The following is a 25867-nucleotide window of genomic DNA, read 5'->3' as shown; positions in this document are numbered from 1 at the left end:
GGGTTCGTTTGTCATTGTGATCTCTCGTGCTTGCAGGTGCAGGCCATGGCTGGATGGGCGTGTGAGGGGCCAGCAATAGCAATGAACAACAAGTTACAAACAACAGCCAATGTATTTGATACATTCTGTATAGTAACACAGAATGTGCAGTTTTCATTGGCTGTTCTTCTGGGCCAGTGAAATTACATGTTGACGTGTTGATGTTACAGGAGGCAGCGCGGCGCCACCTTCCTTTCACAAGTTACTGTGAAGTGAAGGTGTCTAGGCGTGGCATGTGAGAGAGTTGCTTCCTAGGGCCCCCCCCTCTGCCTGCTTTTTCATTTGTGCCAGTGTGCGCCCCCCACCCTGAGGCCCCAACAGGAGAGAAGACCAAGTCCCAGTCGGCAAAGCAGGTAAGTCTGGACCGTAAAACAGCAGCCTGCCCTGAGCCTGTCACAGTGATCAGGCAAGGAAGGCCCAGTCCCGGGCGGTTGCACAGTCCCCTGGTGGTGTCCTGACTGCCCAGGGGTCAGGACCCCACCAAGGGCTTGTCCGCATCCGGGCTTCTGTCTGTGTGACCTGTGTACTGCTGACTGCAGTGCCAGGCCCAGGCCAATTTCTGTGACCACCAGGCAGGGCTGCCGTGGCGCAGAATGAGTCGGATGACTCTGCCGCGGCGCGGGCCCGTGGATTGTGCTGACATTAGTACGTTTTTTACTTTTTTCTTTTAAAACCTAACCTTCCGTGGGGACGGTGGCCGGGACCCCGCCCCACGGAAGGTAGATTTTAAAAGAAATAAGTATTTTTGCGTGGCGGCTGGGGCCCATCACTTCAAAAGCCGCCCAAATATACGTTTTTTCTTTGAAAATCTTACCTTCCGTGGGGCCGCTGCCGCTGCGCACCTATTTTTGTCATCAGCATGGCCGCGGTGACAGTGGCGGGCGGCCCCACGGAAGGTAAGATTTTAAAAGAAAAAACGTATATTTGGGCGGCTGGGGCCCATCACTTTCGAGCACAGCCCTCCCACCCCTCTAGACTCCATGAGCACAGCCACAGACCCCTGAAACAATGTGAGCATAGCCCACCAGAACACTACGTGCACAGGCAGCCAAGGGGATCACTAATGCACAGCCCCCAGGACACCGCATGCACAGCCCGCCAGGACACCGCATGCACAGCCCCCCAGGTCAACACATGCACAGCGCCCCAGGACACTGCGTGCACAGCCCCCCCCCACTGGACACAGCGTGCACAGCCCCTCAGGACATTGGGTGCTCTCAGCCTGCAGGACAGCGCGTGCACAGCCCCTCAGGACAGCGTGTGCACAGACAGCCCTCCAGGACACTGTGCACAGCACAGTCCCTCAGGACTGCACAGCACGTGCAGCTTCGTTTGTGTCAGTTAGCAATCCAGCCCCATCCCCTACATCACCTGAGTGGAGCCGCAATATCCTGGGGGGGTGGCGGGTGGGGGTCCCAAAATCCTTTGCCCAATTGATGTGCGTTTAGCCCCCCTTCACAAAGCGGTACATGGTACACCACAAGGCCATGTGCAGGTTTTTACACTTGCATATTTCCTTTTCCATAATTTCTATCCTTCGGACCCCCGTCCGCCCGTTTGACACCATTTTGATTGCAGGCAGGAGCAGCCATGGTCTTGTCACCTATGCCTCTCTCCACTGCACTAACATACTGCACTGCTTCCTTCACCCCAAAACGCACACCCGGCAGAGTACCGGAAAGGATTTGGGTGATGCAGGGGCTGATTGTTTTGTTTTCATTGAAAAGATAGCACCGGCTCGACTGGCCTATAGGGCAATGCACAAACCAGAAACACATAATGCTACTGTGGGCCAGCTTTTCTGGTCCATGTGGGCCACTTTTTTGTCCCAAGTGGGCCAGTCTGACAAGTTACTTCACCATTCGGCTAGTAGTTTGGGCCAGTATCACTGAAAAAATACTCTTTAAAATGCACAATTTGCCTCATATTTTATCAAAAATCCTCCCCTGTGGGTACTACTCAGTCTGCCACAAAAGGAATGAATTGTCGTTTGCAACTTTGGCCACATTTTCATTGGTGCCCGACTCGAGACAATTGTATGCCCCAACAACACCATGCTCATGCTTGAAGGAAGTGTGAGGGGGGGGCATTTATGAGATGTGATGACTGATAAGGGCTTGAGAGTAAATTGATTAAACAAAACACCTGGATCAGGTGACTGAAAAACAGGCCGAGTGGAGGGTGCTCTTCCTGGAGGCAACCGATTAACAATACTTGGTGTACTGTAACAGGCTGTCAGATGTGGCAGAAGGGGTAGAGACAAATACAGTGCAACAGTGACTGAAACAGAATGCTTTTTTATTTATTTGCATTATTAAAGCGCTCATACAGCCCAGGGGCATCGAGGCGCAGTTACAGGAGGAGCATGTCTTAGTTGCGTATTTATAACGTACTTAATACCCAGATGTTTCTAAGTGAGGAGTCGGGGATCGAACCTGTGTTGCTTCGTGTCGTCTTGCTTCCAAGTGGAGCACATTGCCGCTGAGCTATCCTGAGTCTCAGGACAGCGATTGCAACGCAGCAGTGAAAAGGGAGCTTTACTTGATGGGAGTACACAATGGATGCCTACCTCTTACCCTGGAAAAGATGGAAAGAACAAGATCTGAAGAAAGAAAGCTCTTGTATGCGCCAGTGAGGACTTTGTCTTCTTTGGCACACATAGCCAGAGAGCTAGAGCAATCAGTATAGACCAAACCTAAGTCAGTTTATGACACAACTTATTTCTTTGTGCGTTTTAAAGCGATGCAAATAAAGTGGGTAAATAAATATTTTGCCTTTTGCATCTTATAGTTTTCCATCCAGGATGTGGAAAATAAAGGTACACTGATATTATTTTAGCCCCAACATGCTGCTATAAGGATTTACATGTTGTCATGAAGCTTTTATGCAATTTGTGTATTTTGCAAGTAAACTATAGGACATTATTGTAGGTCTTGTTGACAACCAAAACTGAAATATTTGTTCCATGTAAAGCATGGAAGAAGGTGTCTGTTCTGTTCCCAAATTGGGTTAAATACCTGCTTCGCTGTTCAGTATAAGTGTGTGATCCCGGGCAAATAATGTAATCTCACCACCCTCACTTCAACTGCAAAGGGTGTCACTCTACCCCCTTCTTCCTCTCTGCATTTTTGAAGGCAAGTGCAAGTCAAACATATGTCTGCGGGTGCTGTGATGGAGGTCAGTAAAATATGGCGCAGTTTGTAACGTCCTGTCATGTTAAGTCCACCTTGCCATAGAAACTTTGTACTGTTAGTAAAATGTCTCACTTGCCTACAGATGTGGCCCACTGTGTCCTAGGCTTTCTTTTTCCTACCCTGAAGTTTGAGTTTATACAAATTAAAGTGGAAAAGTAACGGCGTCACTTCCGATCAGTGGATGCTGCTCGCTACAGAGTGGGGAGTGTAAGGGTGTGCAGCTCAGAGCAGAATAACCTGAGGCTGTATTACCAAGTAACAAGTAAGGGAGCACCTGTAAGATACCTCCTGCTAATAAAGCAACTGCGGCCTGTACATCCACAACCCGAGTCAGTGTATTATTTCTGTGGGAGTGTTAGGGGCGGTTATGGGAAAAGGGAAATGTGTGGAGGGCCGCAGGTTAAACCAAATTGAATTTATAAACCTGGTAAATCAAATGCAGGGTCCATGGAAGGCCGGTGTGCGGTACTGCGGCTAAGCAGGGGGATGCGCCGAGTGCAAGGAGGAATGTAGCAGACACCATCATAGCCACTACACGCAGCCGGACACACTCGGGCCCATGTACCCCATCCCCCTCCATCAACAGGATGGGGGGATCAGGGGTGGGGGGACCTCCTCAGACTGGATGGCACAAGGAGACAGGAGAAGGGAGGGAGGAAGGAGGTGCAAAAAGGGTGTTGGGGGAGTGGCCTAGACCATCCCCTATCTCAGGCTTAAAGGCACAGAGATGTGAGGGAAACCGCGTCATTCTCCGACAACCAAGAAGTGTTTTCCAACTTTAAAGCATTATACTTTCTCAACCCATGTGTGCCCTTCCCCATCCATCCCACTACTAGCCTGTGCCAGCAGTTGCTGCAGCACCAAACATGTCACATAGAGCAGCAGCAGTGTGATGGGCCGATCTAGGTCTAGCACTGAACTGTCGTGGGCCGCGCGCCCGCACTGCGGGCAGCGCCCCGAGCGGCCTTATGGGGCCAATATTTTTTGGGCACTGGCACTTATTTTTTTTACAAATTAAGCACTGTTGACGAAGGTAAATGATTTGTTTGAGATGGTGACATTAACATGCCTGCTACATGAGTCGATGCATAATGGGGAAGCAGGATAGTTCACTTTTTGGGAAAAATATGTAAGGGTTTCCAAGTGAAAGACTACATTGTATGCTGACTTAGGGGAGGGCAAGGCCGAAATTGTGCCCTCTGATTACACCAACTTCAACTCTACCCATCACCTCTGGAGTCCTGCAAAGATCTCCCCTGTGATTGTAAATCTTTACATGGAACCACTAGGAACCTTCCTTGCTCCACACACAATCCACATCCACCAATACACAGATGACACACATATCTACCTTAAGATAACCTACATCAAAGACATCCACATACCCAAGGCCAAGGCCTTCTGTCCTTTATCCAGTCCTGGATGTCCAATGCTTACCTAAAGCGCAACCCCTCTAAGGGCCTCATCACAAGTTGGGGAGTGTCCTGGTGGTAATACCACCGGGATACCGCCCAATGTTAATTGCATTACTGCGACCTAGTTGCTCTATTAGCGCCGGATCACTGGTTGGGTGGTAATGGTAATTCCCCATTGGGTCTATTCAACTCAATAGGGCTGAGGACGCTATTACCGCCCACGGTAATAGTGCCAGTGGTAATGGTGTCGAAAATGGGGCGCAATATGGGATTTTCACCTGCAGCAAAAAGCTGGAGGTAACACAGCCCATTTAGCGCCCAACTTGGCCAGCCCGTAAATGTGGCGGTAACAGCGTTACTGCCGCATTTAAGGGCTACCGCCCAACTCGTGATGTGGTCCTAAAACTAAATACCTACTCCTGATCAACAACAACAAAAGCCCTGGCATCCAGGCCTGGCTCTCTGCTATGCACTGCACTTGCTTCAAACTCCACCTGGCCATCTGTACCAAGTCCCTTGAGTTTCACATCGACAGACAGCTCTCCCTCAGCTGCACATAGCAAAGGAATACACAACCAGCTTTGTGCCAAATTTCTCTTCTTTTGGAAAATCAAGCCCATCATTGTAGAAAACAACTTCAGATGTGATGTCCAAGCCTTGGTCCTCTCCCACCTTTTTGGAAGGCATACCAGTGACACTCCTGGCACCCATGAGATGTGTCCTAAATGTTGCAGCATGACTCATCAAAGGTCTCTGCAAATTCGACCACATAACCCCAACCATCATGGCACTGCACTGACTCCTGGCACAAGCCTGTATCATCTTCAAATGTTGCTGCATCATCTAAAAGGCTGTCACCGTGAAGTCTACAAGCTACCCCCTTGAGAAACTCAGCATTTTTGGAGGCCTATAATCACCCAGACGTAAGGACACGTGCAGACTTGAACACCGCTGGTGCAGAATGGAAAGAAGCGGAAGACAGGCATCCTTTATGTCCCAAGACGTGTAATTTTAACCTGAATCTCATTTCCATTTTTTCGTTAAAGTGCTTGGTGCTCAACCTGAGTCTCATAGCGCATGATTCAAAAGGCCAAAAAAGCACTTTCAATTTATAATTTAGATTAAAGTATATTTGTGCATAACTAATAACTTCCACAGCAGATAGAGCAACATAAAATGCATATCAGCACTAAAGGAGACCTGGAAAACACAAAACATCAAAAATGCACGATTGTTTTAAAAAGCGTAAGCCTTACAAATAAAAACAAATTGAAATCCATCATCGAACAATAAGAATTTTCTACAAATATATCAATACTTACTTTTATACACCAAGCATAATCAATAAAACGTGCTACTGCAATATCAGCTTCCGGATGGGAGGTATTCGTACACAGTACAAAAGCTTCTTTGAGCTTGCTTATTGAATCCTTATTTAAAATTTGCTACAACCATCATTTCTTATTATATTGCTATCTTGGACAGATAAATATAAAATGTAGGTCAAATTCTATTTTTGAAGGGAAGAAAGGGCAACATTTCACCTTAGCAGGTAACCAGCATCAAGTCAATTCTTCCACTGGTAGTGCACATAATTTGAACTTTACAATCAAAATTCTTTTCTGTACTGGAGAAATATCTTTTGGGTATGGCTCGACAAAAACAGAATATTTGAAAATCACAAAGCGGGTGAATCTCGCTAAATTACATGAGCGTGCACTCTCCGCGTTGATTTACATTAATTAATCTTTCATTACGCAGATTACACCGGAGACAAGTCTCTAAGTGGGGGATGGGATTCAAACCTGTGTTGCTCTGCATTGCCATGCTTCCAAGACAAATGTGTTGCCCCTGAACTATCCTCCCTGCCGGTGCATACTTCTAGTCTGGTTTTGACATCATTCATCAACCAGTTCGTCAATCACAGCTGTCTCACTTAAAAAAGTTTGGAGACCAATCTTTTTTCCACATGCTTTTACCAAACTTATGTGTTATCTTTTACAGTCTGAGTAACATCCCACATAACATATTCAGATTTAAGAAGACACAGCCAGCAAAATAACGGATTAAAACAATTTACGTCATTAATAGGTTTTAATCCTAATTCAGGAAATAGAGAAATAATATGTTTACTCTTTGGAAGCCCAAACATGTGTTTCACAAATATATGTTCAGTTCTTGTCAGGTTGACTGTGCTTGAGATCCCCCAGATTTCACTGCTGTATGTTGTATCTGTGACAGCCTGAGTTTTATAAACCTGATGGTAGACATACATAACATGTTTCCACATCTTTAGCTTTAAGAACAGAACATTCGCACTGGTATTTTTAGAATTGCTTCGTTTCTGTAATTTGCTTTAACCATCTTGCATTTTTGGCCAACTTTAAACCAAGATAGTTTAAATAGTTAACTTCTAGTAATAACACCCCTTCAAGTGCAATACTAGCTATTTTAAGACTATGGCAGCAGCAAAACAATGGCAAGATGTATTAACATATATAGTGGGGTTCCTTTACTTTAAACAGCCATCATTTGTACTTATATATTGAAACCTGATGGAAATACTGTTCTTTTGCTATAGTCACCCTGTGTGGGACAGGTGTGCCCAGGCGTGTGTCCTGTGCATGCTGGGCCTAGTGACCCAAGTGACTCCTCGCTGATGAGGCCCAATTAGGCGGAACCATATCTGGGGATACTTGTGGTCTTGTTCCCTGGTGACAAAATCAAATCCTAGGGAAACAAAGTGTCATTCTTTCCGCTCACAGAGTATTGCCAATGAAAACGAAGATCTTCAGAGCTTACCCAGCATCTTTTTAGACTGTAACTCTCCCAATGGAAAAACTGAAGCCCTCAGTCCAGCGCAGACAGGCTCAGAAAGAGGAGGAGAAATACAAACTGAAATCCAAGATGGTAGTACAGGGCAACCAACTGAGCCTCAAGATTCACAAGGAGCACTCCAAGGAGCCAACTAATCCCAGCCCTAGTTATTCCTCACAGGTGCAGACCATCTGGGAAAGGCCCACCCAGAAAAGTAGGGAAAACAATGTAAATTAAACCAGTGCCAGTTGCTGAATGTGTGTAGCTGGTTCAACAGGCTCCACTTTGAAGAAGGTTGGAGAGCTGAGAGCAGGAGAAGTATCAGAGGCTGGAGAGATGGAAGAGACTAGAGAGGTAGAGATAGTGTAGTGCACGATGATGGGGTAACATCAGGTGTGGAGAGTGAGATAGCAGATGTGGTCGGAGGGGAAAGACCCAGAGAATTTGCAAGCATCAGGCATGGAGAGTGAGTAGAAGGATGTGGTGGTAGTGAGAGATTAAGGACAGAGTGCTAGCATCACTTGTGAAGAAAGGGCAGAAGGATGAAGAGTTAACATCAGGATCCTGATCCAGAGAAGAGGTGGAAGAAGACAGGGGAGAGAGGGAGATGTAGCTATTATGGCCTGGGGGTGATACACAACCAGTAACATTGAACAACAAGGGTGATACTGAGGGGGTAGGATGGAAACAAAGAAGTTCAAAAGAGTGATGCAGAGAGTGAGGCAGGCCAAGACATAGTGAGAATACAAAGGGTGCAGTGGGCAAGTTTAGGCCTAGGCAGCACTAGATGGTTGGAAGATGAATGAGTTGGGGACATGGAGGTTAAGGTCACCTCAGAGAGACAAAGGGGAAGAAGGGGTCTTAGGTAGGCTCGGTGTGACCCTGGGGCACCTCTCTAGTGCTGCTTAGAGCCACACCATTGACCAATCTGCTTCCAGCACTTCATGCCAGAATCAGTTTTGGGGAAGGGAACCATGGAAAGCCTGCAACTAGATAGAACAAAGTAGAGGGTAAGCACCTCCGCAAAATCACAACAACAAAAGTGCTGAGGTGATACAATCCTTCTCCCAGGAGCTGCACATATGTGAACATTAACCCAGAGGCCCATAGCTCTAATCAACCACTTCTGCAGGACAAACATATCATTGGAAGGAGATCAATCTGTCTATTAATGTTTATTCTCGGAAGTTCCTAATTGTTTGCACTTCAGTGGGCAACTAATTGTACCTTGCCAAAAATATAAACACTAAACTTACAGTACACATCTTTTGCACAAGTTGCATTTGTGTTGGAGGAGGCCACGAGGGAGTGCATTTCAGTGACTTTCACAAAAAGAACACATTAGCACTCTTCCAATAGAGTTACATGTTTACTCTTCTAGGGAAGCACAATATGGTTTTGTGGTCTCTTGTGACATCTCATTGAAGATCAGACTCACACAGAAAAAACAATACCATTTCCCTGGTAGTTTGCATATTGTATTTTTACTTCATGTTTCCTTAGTCTGCTTATCCTAGCCCAATGCAAGTGTGTAAAGCACTGACAGGCACTATCCTAATTGCACCTGTCAGTACTTTCATTTCCTGCATTGATTCGTTACTCTTCTTTCTACTTTTAGTGTACGGGTAAGCTTCTGATACTAAGAAGTTGTGCTACCTCTGCTGTAAGTGTGTACCTTTTTTCCAGCTCGGATATCTCTATTTCGTGTGGGTTCCATCTGCTAAAATTGTAGCAAAAATGATTGTTTACACGAAAAATCGCAGCAAAAAGGCCATGGTTTTGGCACCGCAATCCATGTAATGGATGCAGGGGCCACCCCTGCAGCCCATGGACCCATTATACCATTTAAGGGCAGCAGGGAACAGCCCTTAAATGGTATAATGCCTACACTTTTACCGGGAGAAACCACAGCATGTTTGCCACAATTCTTTTTACAGACAACTTTTTTCAGATATTGCTACACCCCTCCTCACCCAGGCCTTTGTTTGCTGTGTGCAACATTGCTAGCAGCTATATGCTGAGGACCATTTCTCCCAAATTCCCCTGCCTAGCCGCTGACTGAGCTGTGTGCTATGACAACTATCATGGTGGCAAACAAAAACGAGTGTCTTTATTAATGGGACACATGATAACATGAAAAGCGATATGTATATTTAGAATGCACATGATAGAATTGCATGAATTCGTAATGACGGATAATTATACAAATATGTTGAATGTTCTGCATATTAATAACACCATTTAAATTGCCTGAACAGAATTCACATTAAAATACATGAATATTGACTTTAGAACAATGTGGGCAAAATCATGAACAATAATAACTGATTTATTTATATTTTAAGAAAACAAGGTTGCCAAAAATGTAAGCAGAGGGAAAAAGCATGTAATACATTTAGCACACGGCATTAGAAAAGATGTTTGGAGATACCTACCATACAGTAGAGAGGTTTAAAATAAGCAGAGCGGCATGGGGAAAGCTCATCCGCTGTATTATAGAAAAATCAAAGGACACATTTAGGTGTTTTTAGTAGTAGTGACGGTTAACAAGAGGGGCACATGGGGCACTGTAGGTGGAGAGGGCTTGGAAAATTAAGAGCATGAAAGGGAGGTGACACACAGACATACACAAAAGCACATACAATGATCTGTGATCAATGGGGATATAGAGACAGAAAAAAAGGTGTAAATTGAATAGGAACATTGAAGGCACTGAGCTGGGTGTACCAAAGAGACATCAAACAAAACGCAATAGTCTTCCTTCAGGAATTTCCCCCCTAGGAATTTCTCCCATAATTGTAGCATCACTAACACCTACCACATCCAAGATTGACATTCTACCTGTCAACATCATAAACGAGATCAAGGACACTGCCCTCATCCACTCCTCCAAATGTTGAAGTTGCCTTGATCAACCAAGTCATCTTTCCAAGAAGTCTAAAACATGACTACTCCAAACATTCCTCAAAAATCCAACACTAGATGTCTGCAACCAAGCCATATACCTGTCAATCACTAGCCTTCTATTCATTACCAAAATCATGTAGAAAGCAGTGGCTAACCATCTCTATGATCATATACAATGTCCAATCAGTGACTACCCATCACAATTAAGTCCCAAGTGCAGCATGGTGACTTCTGCAATCCAGCTCATATTTTTCAGCCTTCTTGCTGAAGGAATTAGGTTCAGAGCACAGTCCTCAGTAGGTTCACTTAACACCTCTCAGATAAACAGACGTTTGGACCATTGCTCCGGCAAAGTCCCATACGGCTCAAACCTCTACCAATTGATCTTCAGTGTTCATGAGTAGGCACTCAGGTCATTTCTGACTGACCCAAACATATCACTTCACCAGAATTTGAATGATATGTAGATATACCTCAAAGTGAGCTGCGTTCATGCTACTCCTGCCTCAGAGGGTGACTTGCTTCCATCCAAGAATGGATGATAAAGATCTTCCTGGCATTCTATCCTACAAAGACTAATGTTTTCTTGTTATGATATCCAGTTAAGCAAGAGACCATTTGTGGCAGGTAAATGGCATGAATTTTGATGGATTCACATCACACTTGGTCTCACGTGACAAATAAATACTGTTCACTACTGACATCCATTTCTCTTTCTGCAAAACACTACTAAAAAAGAAGAGCCATACTGCATAAACTAGTACTCCTCTGGAAGATAAAGCCCTTTAGTCGAGCAGAGGACTTCAGAACCATAGTCAAAGCACTAGTAATCTCAAACCTCAACAGAGGAAACTCCCCCATAAAGGGTGTCCTGCCGCTCACATAAGCCCTCTAAGCACTGCTCAGCATGCCACGGCAATCCTGATTGCAAGACTAAAAGAATTGACCAAATTACCCCAACCTAAGAGAACTGAACTCTGTTACCTATCCCAGACAGGATCTGCTTCAGGAAAGCCTCTACCACATTCAAGGCAACGACCAGCCACATGCCTGCTGATCTCACCACAAAACATGCCAGCTCAGGTGGCATAAGCCCATCCAAGAGTCAGATAAACACAAGGCTTGGGCAGAAATTGGCATTAACAAATGTTATCAAGATTTGTCTTGTAATGCAACAGCCTTCTAGAACTCTACCACAATCATAATTGGGATGACCCCACCACTCTTACAGTTCATGATGGCTTATTTAATCAACACCTGGGACCCTCAGCTCCTCCTTCCATATGAAAACGATCAGGGCGAGGACCAGGACCTCCCAATCTGAAGTCAAACTGGTCCCCTCTGGAGCCAGCATATATCTATGTTGTATTATTCAAGCAATATTGTATGACACTCAACTTCTCACTAGCTAGGTTTGTGCTACATAAGCCCCAACAGAAATACAAAATACAAAACTGAATAATATCAAGTTTCTGGGATGGGAATGCATATGTTGGCAGATATAAATCTATACATTTAGGTCGTGAAGCTACCTCATGCAGACCATGAAGAAAGAGGAAGGACAAATACCCCATAAGTGACAATGGGGGCACTGGGCCTTTGATAAAGCAAACAATAGCAATGTAGTTTATTAGACAAGTAGTTTTTTAAGAGGGCCACACACAGAACTCAGTGGATTACATAGTATGATATGATATGGCAATTGTAACGCGCCTATACACAAGTGTTTCAAGGCGCGACGAGGCAGGGAGGGGGAACAAGGGGAGACAGACAACAATCCTACTAGGCCAGGTGTCATTCAGATCGCGCAAGAGTGGAGGGGAAGTGAAAAAGTGCAAGGGGGAAAGGGAGAGGGGAAAGTGCAGTACAGGGTTGGTAGAATACAAGATAAATATTAAGGGCCCGCTGGTGGCAAGTGCAAGGTAAGTGCAGTCAAGTGCTGGGAAGGGGGGCTGTAGGGATACAGAGACAGTCCCGCAGTGCAGGGGTTGCCAGGGAGGCAGTGCAGGGGAGAGTGGCTGGGCCAAGGACCGAGAACGGTGAGTAACCCAGTTGCAGATTCAGTGCAGTTTCAGTAATTAGCAGGAGAGAGGGGGAGAGAAAGCAGAAGCAAAGAGGAAGGTCTTGAGGTGCTTCCGGAACCGGAGATGGTTCTCCTCAAGTTTCAGGGAGGCAGGAAGGCTGTTCCAGAGGGAGGCCCCTGCTGCGGAGAGAGATCTACCCCCAACTCGTTGCTTGGAGAAGCGGCTGACCCTGAGGGAGTTGGAGGCGGATGAGCAAAGTGCTCGAGAAGGAAGATATTTAGGAAGAGAGAGTTGAAGGTATTTTGGCCCCAGGCCCCAGAAGGCCTTGTGGACAATGCAGAGGCTTTTGAACTTAATCCTCGCAGCCACTGGGAGCCAGTGTAGCGATTTCAGTCCTGGAGAGATACGGTCCCTGGGATCATGTTTAAGAAGAATAAAGAGCTTAACTAATCAAGTGTGTGGTGGGCATTACACTCCAGACCATCCATATTTAGAAGATCTATTTGTGGAATTAAAACATCATTGGGGTGTTCTGAATTGGCGTTGACTCTCCACAACATAAAACCAATTCATCATAGCCTTTCAACATTCTGTAAACATTGGGCCCTTTCTTCCACCCCAGAACTTCAGAATGGTGGTGCAGGCCCCTGTAATCTTGAATGTTGACGTGGTTAACACCCTCCTCATGGATGCTCACTTGTCCACCTCTGAAGCGGCACACTGTACTTTAGTTTTTCTCATCGCCACTTCTAGGAATTGTGGCCACATCACCTCGAACTTGCACATTTATACTGGCTCCCCATCCATCAAGGATCTGCTTAAAAAATGCATGCCTCACCTACAAGGTGTCCACTGTCAGTACGCTGCCCTACCTGATGCCCAAATTAAAACATTGGGTGGCACATGGTCATCTTGCACCAAGAACATCACCAGTCTGGAAATTAGACTGGCTTGGAAGGAGAAAATTTGGAGAAGCCCTTCTCCTCCTAATCTCTGGTCCTCCGGAACTACATCCTGGTGGCAATCCAGACTCCTGCAAGTCTCCTTCCATAAAGGAAAGAACTGAAGACCTAGAACTTCCATCAAAGTATTGGTGTAACCTTGATTCCAGACATCTTTTGTAGAGCTCCATCCATACATTGTTCTGTGATAATGTTTGCTGGTGTTTATCTGATGACTTGCTAAATTCTCACAACCAATATTTTGCTCTACAACCGGAGCTAGGTGTGCCCTGTAAAAATAACATAATAAAAATAATAATAATAATAATAATAATAATACTCCTTTTTCAAATACGATCCAATTTCGCTTCTGATACATAAAGAGAGATAGAGAGGGAGAGGAGAATGGAAAAGAAAAGAATAAAGGAATTAATAATGAGCTGACAAGTTTACAGCAATAAAAGCTATGAAAATGAAAATATACCAGTTTTAAATATTGATGAATAAAAATGTAATTATATAGGAAAATATATAGACATATTTATAGTACGGTTCATGCTATAAAGCTCACTAGCTATACATTTGCAAAAGTCAGACACATATAATACTGTTGTGTGCGTGTGTGTTTAATCTTTCTAGGACGTGTCATTAACATGTTCTTGACGGCACACCTCGCTTGGAATAAGAATCAGCTCTGACAATGAACTGCACTTTGATATGACAAGCGATTATGTTGTGCTGTAAAGGAAACCACAGTTACAGTGAAAATAAGTGATGTATTTTTGCTTAGAAGCGTACTAAACAATCCAAGGGTAGTGCAGGACCTTTCCATTTCGTTGAAGCAACTCTCCAAATGAGCACCTGAGTCACAACCGCAACAACTCCGGCACATGAACTAACTGCCTCTCCTTCAAAGGCCCCTCAAAGGCCCATCATCAGAGAGTGTCCTGTGAGATTATGGAAACATCGAATAAACCTATGCTATAGCCACCGGAGTGAAGGATCCCTCAGGCCTCCTAGCACCGTATCCCCCAACACTGTACGCTGCAGTGAGAATGCATGAACATCAGAGGCCTAGCATCTTCTAGGCGGCAAAGCCAGGACCAGCACATCACTTTTTCTATCAACACTAGCGCGTGTACACAGACAGTGCTGCATGTTCAATAAAAACAGATGTCAGTCATGTCTTGTGACCACAAGCTCAGCTGAAAATTCGCATTATCACATACCTGTACAATTTAAGAAAAATAATGTGCAGTGAACACATACCACAGGGATGTCATTTGTGGGTCGCCAGGCGTTGCAGATTTGGCTCTTTGAATCTGTAGTGACTGGCCTTCTTATTCAGGCCTCTTAAAAAATAAAAAAAACAGGGGGTTCCATAAGTGTAACACTTTAAGACGTGACTCTAAATAAGAAAGAATAGGAATAACAAATAATTTGTCTTTCAGGAATTCAACACAATAATTGCTAGACTCATTAAAGGTTTATTTCAGACACATTTCAGGGGGTGAGCCACTGATTCAGTCTGCTCTTAAAAACCTCTCATTCACAATGCAGACACAAACGTCCAAAAAGCATTTAGGGTAGAAAAAGCACCAATTTCGGACTATTGCAAGTTAAATGAATAGCATGTTTTTTCCTCCGCTGTCTCTGTTACAACCATCACAAGATATTCTAACTCGGTGTCCTCGGTCACTAGACAAAATCCTTATGCCTAAATGCTTGTGTACAGTGTAGAAATGTTTGAGCATAGCACATAAAGTGGCCCTTGATTTCATTGTGCCACAATTAAAGCATTGTTGTAATTTGTCTAACTTTCCCATCTCCCTGGCATGCTGTACAGGGTGTTTGTTTGCATGTATGTGGTAACGAGTGCCCAGAGTATGGAATGCCCTATGAGGGCACTGCTTTTCCCTAGCTATTCTAAATTCTTTAAAACGGAATTATGAACCCTCGTAATAGTGTGTATTTTGCCAACCTCTCAAGCCTGAAAAGTAGATCCACGCAGGGTTGACATGTGGCCGCTTTGCACAAGACCTGCAGATGAACTGACCTGCTGTTATATATGTTACCAGTTTAATGTTATCCACTACAGAGTGTAATTTGCTTTCTGACTTTGAGAATTTTCAGACATGTAATTTCTCATTTTACAGTAGCCGGTAAGATAGCTCTAGCCGGTAAGGTAGCTCAGTGGGTTGAGTGCTGGTTTGAATCCCTGCAAGGTCAACACAAACGTTCATCTTTCTGAGGTCGATAAATGAGTACCAACGCAGGTTGGTGATCTTGTATATATATTTGTTCTGTATAAAGTGATTAAGCATAAAGGCTATATAATAACACATCATTATCATTTGGCCTTGGACGTCTGCGTGCATTCACAGTAATTTGCCAATAAAGGTCTATACACACTGATATGAATTATAAATATGGTGATCCATTCTTGTATGAATTACATATCACATTACAGTGATATTGTAACCATATGTTATCAATATCAATGCTATGTTATGCCACTTCTTGTTTTGTCAAGGGGTGAAAGGTTGTGGTCCATCGCTTTCTGTGATGTCACTTTGGGATGGGGTCAAATGACATCACTTCTTGTGATGTCATCATAGGTCAAGGGTCCTGTGAAGTCACTTTCTCTAACCCTGGCATTTTGGTGAAATGACGTCCCTGGTATATCATCATAATTTTAGAAAGGTGCTATGTTGAAAAAGAAATAAGTTGATTTTAAACAACAATACAAGAAGACTCAATTCACTGGGATACATGTTTTAAAGTTGGAGATATATTTGTTTGCTCCTGACTTTCTACGCAAAAATCACAAAAGCATTGTAAGAAATGAAGTACGTTTAACTGCACCTTATAAATATGTTACAAGTCACCCCTGAAGTACTTCACCATGAAAAGACAGTTGAACTTCCTTTTAACACACGGTTGTGGGAATCGTATCCCCTATACAATCAAAAAAAAAATATTACAAGGGTAAAAAATGAAGCTTGACTAGCCAGGCATCAACTCGATTAGCTGACGAAGAGGTTCTGGCATCAACTCGATTAGCTGACGAAGAGGTTCTGGCATTATATAGAGATCCCTGCATTCTCTGGCCAGGGAGGACTTCGAAGCCACAATGATATAACATGCAACAATAAAGATTATCAGGGGGCAGGGCGTGCTGGGTGCCACAACTATGCCCTCATGCACATCCTGTACACCGGCTTCAAGCAACAAGGAGTACTTCACGTTTACCTTAAGGGACTGATGGCTGGAGAAAGATATATAACAGTTTCAATGTCTTCTGTTTTTGCAACTAAATAGTCACAAACAAGAGGCTCCAGGCCCTTCCACCTTCTAACCTTCCAAGCCAGAGCTGCTATGAGCAGACACCGGTCTTTACCTTGGGAGCACAGGGAGTTGATATCATGTAAAACTAAGGGATCCCAGTAGTGATTCACAACCCTGACAGTTCTATGATCAACCTTGTTGTTAAGGGTATGATTTGTGCAAGCCAGTGCCAGCACTGTTTCTTCTGGAAAGACACAATGCTGTGTATACTCTTGTTGTACTTGGTCTTGGTTCTTACTGGTTATATAACTCTGAAACATACTTGCCTATGTCACTATTTGAGAGAACCTGGACACATTAGGAGAACCCCAAACGTCCTCATGCTTATTACATAACCTAAATGGTATGTGTCAGACTAAAGGCAAATCATTTTTTGCCATAATCTGTAGCAGATGAGTTGAGGTCTAAGAGCCAACCTGCAACTGACTGGACCTTACCTCCAGTCCCTCCAAAACCAATCACAAAGAGTTCCTTGTAGGGACTCAGAGCTGGGTTTCTAAAAAAGACAATCAGCTTGACTTTCAAAGCAGACCTGTTACTGTGCGGGTTTAGATCACTCCTGCAGAGGGTCCCATCTATAGCCTTGACCTCGCAGGCTCTCCGTTTTTGCAGAAAGAAAACACAGTGTTTTCTTACAGTTAAACTTTAACACTCCCCCCACTGACTTTCTCAGGTTCAATAAGCATGTATTATATTGCCTATGGCAAGCACCTGAGGCAGTGCAGCAAATGTCTAAACAGGTTCACCTTTGGACCACCTCCAGAATGTCGTCCCGATTAAAATGTTATGTCATGGGAATTTGGGAGCCAATAACCATTATTTAATTGTGTGCAATTTTAATGGCAAGGCCATTTAAATCCCAAACATGTTTAAAACTCATCAATAGCTTTATCAAGCCATTGTCGGCTTTTGAAAGTATCACTGAGCCATCCTCAAAAAGAAGGGTCAGTTCTCTGGTTTAACAAACTTTGGTACTGACGGTCACATTCCATAAAGTTCACCAGTTCCATCTTTGATAAATATACTAAAAGACATATGGTGAACACCCGGCTTAATTGGGAAATACTTGACCACCTTGCAAATGGGTTCAAACTTGGTGCATTATGCAAGATTTCAATGGAGCCCCTGCAACAGCTAATTGATAGATTTTTCTGTGATTTCCAATCCAAGAGCATCCATTGGGAATTCAAAAGCTGGCTTAAGGTCTCTGATCGCAAAATACAAACAGCCTTAGCACAACTGCTGAATAGTACCTGCACATTCACACAAACATCCCTGCTGCCTAACTCAGAATCCAGGAGGACATCACTTTTCCAAGGACCTCCAATATGTTATTACTCAGCGATCACAATTTATAAATTGTGGACATTGAACCATCACTCTTCTTAAAAAGAAGGATCATTTCAGAAATTCTCCAAAAGGGGAACTAAACCCAGAGTATACTTACACATTAAAACAGGTAAGAAGAAAGGTTGACCTGCTAGGGATATTGTTCTAAGGCCTTATTTCAAGAGACCAGATATATCATACCTTGATATTTCAGGGTGTTGCCTCTTGGTTATCCTGCATCTACAAGAGGTAGTATACTGAGCAGTCAGGGCAACTCTTTGAAGAGGAAGGCTGATTTTGAGTTGGATAAACACTTTTGAAAAGCAAATCATAATAGAATGCCCACACAGAATATTTGTAAAAATAAATTTTATTGTATAGAAGTTTTGCAATGTAATAGTTACGAATAAAACAGGCACATACAATAAGCTTTACAGAATTAGAGAAAACAACAGAATAGGGGACCACACATGGCCATATAAATGATGAACATACCCACAAAGTGTACCAGGACTTTTTACAAGGCTCACAAACCCTTCTGGTTATGTTAACTCCCAATCGCAATGCCATTCCATCTTCCTGGAGAAATTAAAAGCCGAAAGCAAGTCATTGTAGGTTAGTAGAAGGTCTGTACATGCTCCAACCTCGCCCCCCAGAGCTGGAGGTGCCCGAATAGGTATCTGAGAAATATGAGGGGACCCGCTGAAGAGAATCTGACCCCAAAGGTGAATCACCAGCATGCTCATCTGGAGGTTGCAGAGAGATGCTCTCATGCCAGCAGACGTATAGGTTGTGGTTATTATCTGGATTGGCATGGTATGCAACAAAGACGATATGCACCACAAGATGAAAAAAGACCCCCTCATTGAGTAAGAGATCCCCTGTGAAGAGAGCCTCATAACGACTAGCACAGATTTCAAGATGGCAGTGGTGAATGCCTGGTGGTTCTGCTATAGAGGGTGTGGTTCTTTCCTGGATGGACAAGGTCAGCAATGAAGGATCCTGCAGCCAGATGAGATGAACAATCTGCAGGAAGACTCCAGAGACAATGTGAATCTGAGAAAAGGCTGATGCAGTGGATTATGGATGGAGTTTGCACATTGGTGACAACATTAAAGGACCACAGGTTGCGGTTAAAACACAGTGCACAAGAAAACACCACTGGAGTAATCCATGCTGGGAAGACGGTACCAGGGCTCTGACATACAATTGCATCAAAGAAGAAAAGGTTCAGGGGCAGTGACAAAAACTCTGGGGATAATTCTGGCAGATGTAGTCTGCGTTCCCATCATCAAGAATCACAGCAGAGTCCTGGAAGTTAAGCAAGAATAAAAACAAATTTAGAAGAACAGATTCAGCTTTTGTTCTTAATCAAAGAAAGGCGTGCCATATATGATTCTTTCTGACCTTTCTACAACCATAGTTTCACCACCAGGTTTTACATAATCCAAGTGTTTCTATCATAGCCTTGTGCAAATTCACATTACTGGTGGTTGTGGGCCAAATCCCAAGAGTTGACAAATAAATGGTGCAGAGTAAATACTTCATTCTCTAAACCAGTGCGAAGGTCAGGCACTGAACTACAATCACCCACTCTGGTACCATTCAAAGTTTTTGTTGACAGCCATTCTGTTCTGGTCACCAAACCCAAACCCATACAAGCATATTCCCAGCAGACTATGGGGATGTATTTTCTGGGCGAATCCCTGGCCTTCCCATCTGCAGACATACTCAATCTAGCTCCTTGATAGCTACTGACCAGGGATCATGACAGAAATGAAGCTACATAGTTGTTACACCGCTTTATCCAAAGCAAAGTTTCCAAATACTGGATTTCTAAACAACTAGAAATTATATTTTAGAAGCTACCAGGGAAGAACAAGGCTTAATACGAGCTACAAACATAAAGCCACAATTTTAAGATACACTGATACCAATCAGAACAACTGTCTGGGAAAGATTACTTTCCCAGGAAGTCTACGGGGAACCTTGGTGGTTGCTCCCACCTTTGGCACCATAACGGTCCCTATGGGCCACACACATAATACAATCACCAGAGTGGTTGCTGAGTGGTGCAGTCCTGCAGTCACCCCATACCTGACTGGTCCTGTGCAGAGACTTTTGACTCTGTCTATTCTGCTGGCTAACTGGGAGGAGCAAGTGATAAAACCCCAGTTTGGCCACAGAGTGGCAGCAGAGTGGTTGCTGAGTGGTGCAGTCCTGCAGTCATGACAGGCAGGACGGTGGTGGCGGAGGAGCATTAGGAGCGCCGCTTGAGAAGTGCCCAACCTCTTCCAGATGGAGCTTCTTGGCAAGAAAAAGAGAACAAGGACCCGACTGGACCAGAAAGCTGACTGAGCTAAGAGGTAAAAGGAAGACGGGGGCGTAGGCCTTGCACCTTCCTGCTCAACATCAAGAAGTAGACTACCGCGTGTGCCGGTATTAAAGCCCCCAAATAATAATCCTAATAATTCCACGTACTCACCTAACAAGTCAGCTGTTAGTGCCCCCCCGAATTTTTCCAATATCTGAAATACCCCACTTCAGGTTTGTCCTGCATTTGATTTTGAAGGGGTTCCTCTGTCATTATTGCAGAGGGGGCTAAAGGAGGGTTGGCGGAGGGGGTGCTGACGGACTACCGTGTCACAGAAGCAGACTTCGAACCGGCAATAGTGCTAAAGAATTCGGCCACCATAAACTGTCAAAGGAACAATGGACCCGCAGAAAGTATGGGACAATATATGCTAGCCGTTTTGGAAAATGAAATCACACACCATCCGGATTTGCTTACCTTGCTGAGGGGGCCAATGGTAAATTTGCCTGGGCTGGTGCTGCCTCAGGGATTTCCAGCTGTTGAGGTCTCAAGAACACTGGGTGAGCCGTCGTCGATAGACGAGCCTTCCCGCGGTTCGCCGTCTGCCGCAGCGCCGCAGTTCCTTTTGGGGACAGTGGCAGTCGAGATCCACGCACTAGAGGGTGGCGTGGACCTGGGCGTGTTGGCGGCGGCGGTGAGAGGAGGGGAGCCCAGGCCGCCACTGGAGGCTGGCTTGGGCGAGGTGGAAGAGCATCTGGGATATATTGATGCCGGCATGAACAACAAGGTGTCGGAGGAGGAGGAGGCATCACAATCTGCTCAGCCGGCCGCAAGTGAAGAAATACCTGCAGAGGGGGAGAAAGGGAACGAAGCTTGCGAGGCCGCGGTGGAAAAGGGGGCGGTGACCAAAATGCCTGAACTCGTAAGTGACAAGACTGGCCCCTGCTGGCAGCTTTGTAACACTGCAGGAAATAAACCATTAAAAAGGAAAGAATGTGCAACAACAGTAACAAAGCAAAAAAAAAGGAAAGGAAAGCTGGAAAACACACAATGAAGCCCTATTACGGGGACACAAGCCATAAGAACAAATCAAATAAGATAATCACCCATAACCCTGCTGTAGACTTCTTCAAGAAAAAGGGAGAAAGGACGGCCTTGCCCCTGAAAGAAATTTCAGATGTTGAGCTACTAGAGGGTTGGGTGGTGGTAGAAGAACCTATTCTGCCAGAGACAACACCTAACAGCCCTCAGGGAGTGGGCCAACTATAGACCAATGCCTGGCAATCCCCAAGGAGATGACTCAGCTAACACTCACCATGACTACTGAACACTTCTAGGAGCCCCCCCCCATGTGTGAGGAAGCCTTGAACATCATTAAAAAAAATTCTATGACAAATCAACCATCACTTGAAAGCTATAAAAAACAACATGTTTACCCGAGGCATGTACCCCTCCTAGCAGGTCTAGAAGGGGTAGAGACTCATTACAAGGGGGTTCAAGGGAAACACCACAAAAGAAACCAGACCTAATGGGAGTAATGTCAACGATGACGATCGCACTTTCTCCCTTTAGTAAATTGTATGAAGCCCTGAACGACTCAGTGAGAGATCAAGCAGCAATTACGGCCCTAATGCACACCAAGTTAATATATTTATAAAAGTGCATACTGATTAAAGAAGCGAGACAAGGGAACACAAGGGAGCAGGGTACATCGTGTGCAATGGACTTGGAGAGAAAAGCATAAGCAACTCAGACAAGTGACAGCCGCCCAAACAATAGCAGCGAGTTGAAAGTCTGTGAAAAAATTGTGAGCACGCAGGATAACGGCTGCATTAACATGGATTGCTTAGACATAACCCCGGTCACATCCATAAACATGCCGGGCAACAAATCCCAAGTGATACCCCCAAACACAAAACAGAAAGAACTTAAACATTTCTTTACTAAGAAACCTAAACTCTCGGATAAATCAGTACAAAAAGCAAGGCAGAGTGCTGCTAAAGGAGAAGTCAAGAGAGTGGTGTTAAAAATACTGACTCCAACAGAGCCGGCTAGACGTATTGCAGTAGCTAAGCGAAAAATCGGGGACTGCAACATTGTTAAGGAAACATCATTGAATAAAAGAGAGTTGAGAAAAAGGAAATTCTCAGAGGAAGAGAAAGTGGAGAAAGAGGTCAATTCTATGGAGGCCCTATTGAATTTAAGTACATATACGGTTGAAGACTCTGAATCGGACATGCCATTACCCAAGGTCAGAGTGCGAAAAGCAAGCGGGCCAACACGTCACCGAGTAATAGATCTAAACTTAAAGAACAAGAGAGGACGAGTTAACAGCGAGGACACGTACAGAACCTTGGAAGAAAAACGGATAGCACAGGAGCCCCGTTCTTCAAAGACCTCAAAGAAAAGAATAGAGAGTAATCCTCCCCGAGTTAAATGTGGACACGGGAAAAGCCCTGTTTGTTCTAGGGCAGTGCAGAGAAAGACAGAGGTTAAGAGGAAGCCTGAGAACCTTCTTAGTCAGCAAAGCAAAGCCAGAGAACGGAGCAGGGGTCGAGCAATGCGTGATACAAGTGAGGATCGTACAAGGAGCTCCACGAATAAACATATTAAGAGCAATTGCTGTATCTTCAAAATGGAGAGAATAAAAGAAAAATCAGATGGTTTCAGGCAAAGCAGGAACGAAACGCTTCATATTTTTGTCCAAGTCCCAAACTCACGGCAATTGACCTCACAAGATCTAAAAATTGTAGACCCCTGTGAGAAAGGCTGCAAAGACCGGGCTTACTTACACATAGCATCTGCAACAGTGATCAATATTTTAAAGAAAGAGATATACAATCTTCGCTATTTAGGCTACGATTTGAAGGAAATAAAGGAAAGTACTAAGCTGAGGGACCTGGAGACACAAAGAAGTTCAGAGAGGGGATCACCTTTCAACAATGAGATACTGGTGCAGGGACAAAAAAGGCACGATCGAGATGAGGATAACCATCCGCAGAGTAGAAAGTATCTACCACTGGTCAAACAGCACGACCACCGGCAGCAGGGCAAACAAAAGTCCTACAAAAAGGAGTCAGGGAGGGTCGCCTCTCACAGAGAAAACAAGAGATCTCTTGGGGTAAAGATGGTTGGGGAGGAATCCGGAATGAAAATGCAACAAGCACACCCCGCTAATTTGCATACTCCACCACACTCAGCCAGGATGACGTCTAATGCCATCCGGTTCAGCAATGCCACTAACCTTATTGCTTTCTGTTCTAGAGTCATGTTATAGAGTATGTCAGTGGTCTGTTTGATGGTTCTCTCCAATACTCTCGTTAGTCTCCTAATATCCTCGGAATTTAGTATCTACCCCCAGAAAGGTACAAAGGATTTTGATACTTCATCACAGGTTCACCCAGAACCTGTGATGAAGTATCGCCATTCTCATCCCACCTTGGACGAGCCTTAGAGATTTCTATGGTACTTGCTATGAATACCCCTGGCAACAGGATCCCTATATAACAGGTTCCCTGCCAATCCCTAGGTAGCCATGGGAAACCTTCATTACCGCAAACGAAATAGACAGGTTCGCCTACATACAAAGGTCTGCCCTCACTGGTCAGGTTTGCAACGTTGGTGCAACCCTTGAAATCACCCATTGACTGAGTACCCTTCCTCTGTATGCAGAAAGAAACTGAGTCGGGCTATGATTAACAGTACAGGAAGGCGGTATGGCATCCCTATTGCCTATAGGAGCCATCTTGAAGGAGATCAAAGATTGAAAAGGTCTAGACAGTTTATCAGAAGGCCTAATGGAAGCAACATTAAGCTTGCTTCTATTTGCGAAAAGTGAGCATCCCAGGGGCGTTAGAACTCGTCTCTCAAACTCGTTCAAATTCGTTCCATCAAAGTTCCCTGAGATGCTATCATTCCATCTGCCAAAGAATAGTGCCCTTAGAGAAGCATAACATGCAGTAGTCAGAGGCAAAGGATGAATATACCAGCCCAACCCTTTGTCTCCATGTTGCGGTAAATGAGAGCAGACCCAACAATTAGACCTGTTCAAAATGGCTTGTGTTGCATTTATTATAAGCAGTAATGTGTGATTGTGGTAACTCTGTGTTCAAAGTTTCTAGGAGATAGAGTGTGCAGATGCATGAAAGGTGTAGATACAGTAGGAACATTTCCGGTGGGCAAAAGTGTTTCAAGAGGACGTACTTCTTCCATGTACCAAAACACTAAAGCAATTACTATTGTGAAATCGGTTAACATGATTACAAGAAAGCAATACGTTTTAAGAGACCATGTATTCAATTGTCCATTGTCTATACTGGCCACAGAGTCACTTATTTGTTCCCTACGGGTGGAGGCGGTAGCAGGCATTGTTCCTTTGAAATGAAAAACGCCGGAGTTCATTTGCTGGCAATCTCCTGATTGCACATGTTCTTAGTCCTTCCCTATCTCTAGCCAACAACTTTATGCAAAAAACAGGGCAAAAGACAAGCCCTATGATGATTTTCCTTGTGGCACAGCCGAACCGTGCAGTAAGTCTAGCTCCGTGGACGCAGATTGTACCTTGTGACTCCTGGTACGGTGTGATCTGCGAACAAGGTGTCATTGCTTCCTGATGGAAGTGAATTTGTAGCAGAACCTAACAGTGTTGAAAAAGGATCTGTATGAGAGTGTGGAGATGAAGCGGCTGTTTCCCCAGGCCCCACGGGCTCAGGGAGTGTCTCCGAAGCACTCTCAGTACTGCTCAATGCAGAGTGATTATTGGGGGCAGACCAGGTAGGTTTCTCTGTATCTTCTGTATCATGTGTCAAAGGGAAGGGAATCCTCTTGGCATGCGAGGCATGTATCCAGTGCCTTACACCCGGATCGCCGTCTGTGTGGCCAGGAGAACCTGGTGTGGTCCTCTCCACCGCGGTGTGAGACAGGATGCTCGTTCAAACACTTTGACGAGCACCCACTCCCCAGATCGGATACTATGACCTGGTCCCTCGTATTTTGCTGGAAGGGCTTCTCGCACCTGTTGGTAAATCAAATACAGATTTTTAGTTCTCCGGTCACAGTAATCAGAAAGAAGTACATGTTCAATGTCCCTCAGGGCCCTGGGCTTTGGGAGGTTCCTAATGTTAGCTGGCCTACGCATGACCACTTCATAGGGGGAGAGCCAGTCTTAGTCTGTGGGGTGGTGCGCATTGACAGTGACACTATTGGTAAGGCGTCCAGCCATTTCAATTTGGTGCTGGCACATGTGTTAGCGAGATTATTCTTCAAAATTCCGTTGTGTCTCTCTTTCAATCTCCAGCACTCTGAGCATGTTTAGCCAAATGGAACCGTTTATCAATCTGTAATCCCGCACATATCTGCAGCATTACAGCAGCGATAAAATGTGGACCATTGTCCGACCAGATGACCCTTGGCAAACCAAACCTAGGAAAATATTCCTTAAGCATGATTTTCGCCGTTGTCATTGCTGTGGCATCTTTTACAGGAAAGGCTTCAACCCATTTACTGAAGGCGCAAACAACAACCAAAAAAATGTAAAATT

This window comes from Ambystoma mexicanum, chromosome 5q, assembly GCF_040938575.1.
Source record: "Ambystoma mexicanum isolate Mex_15411 chromosome 5q, UKY_AmexF1_1, whole genome shotgun sequence".
NCBI lineage: Eukaryota > Metazoa > Chordata > Amphibia > Caudata > Ambystomatidae > Ambystoma > Ambystoma mexicanum.
Note: the sequence above shows the minus strand (reverse complement) of the source record.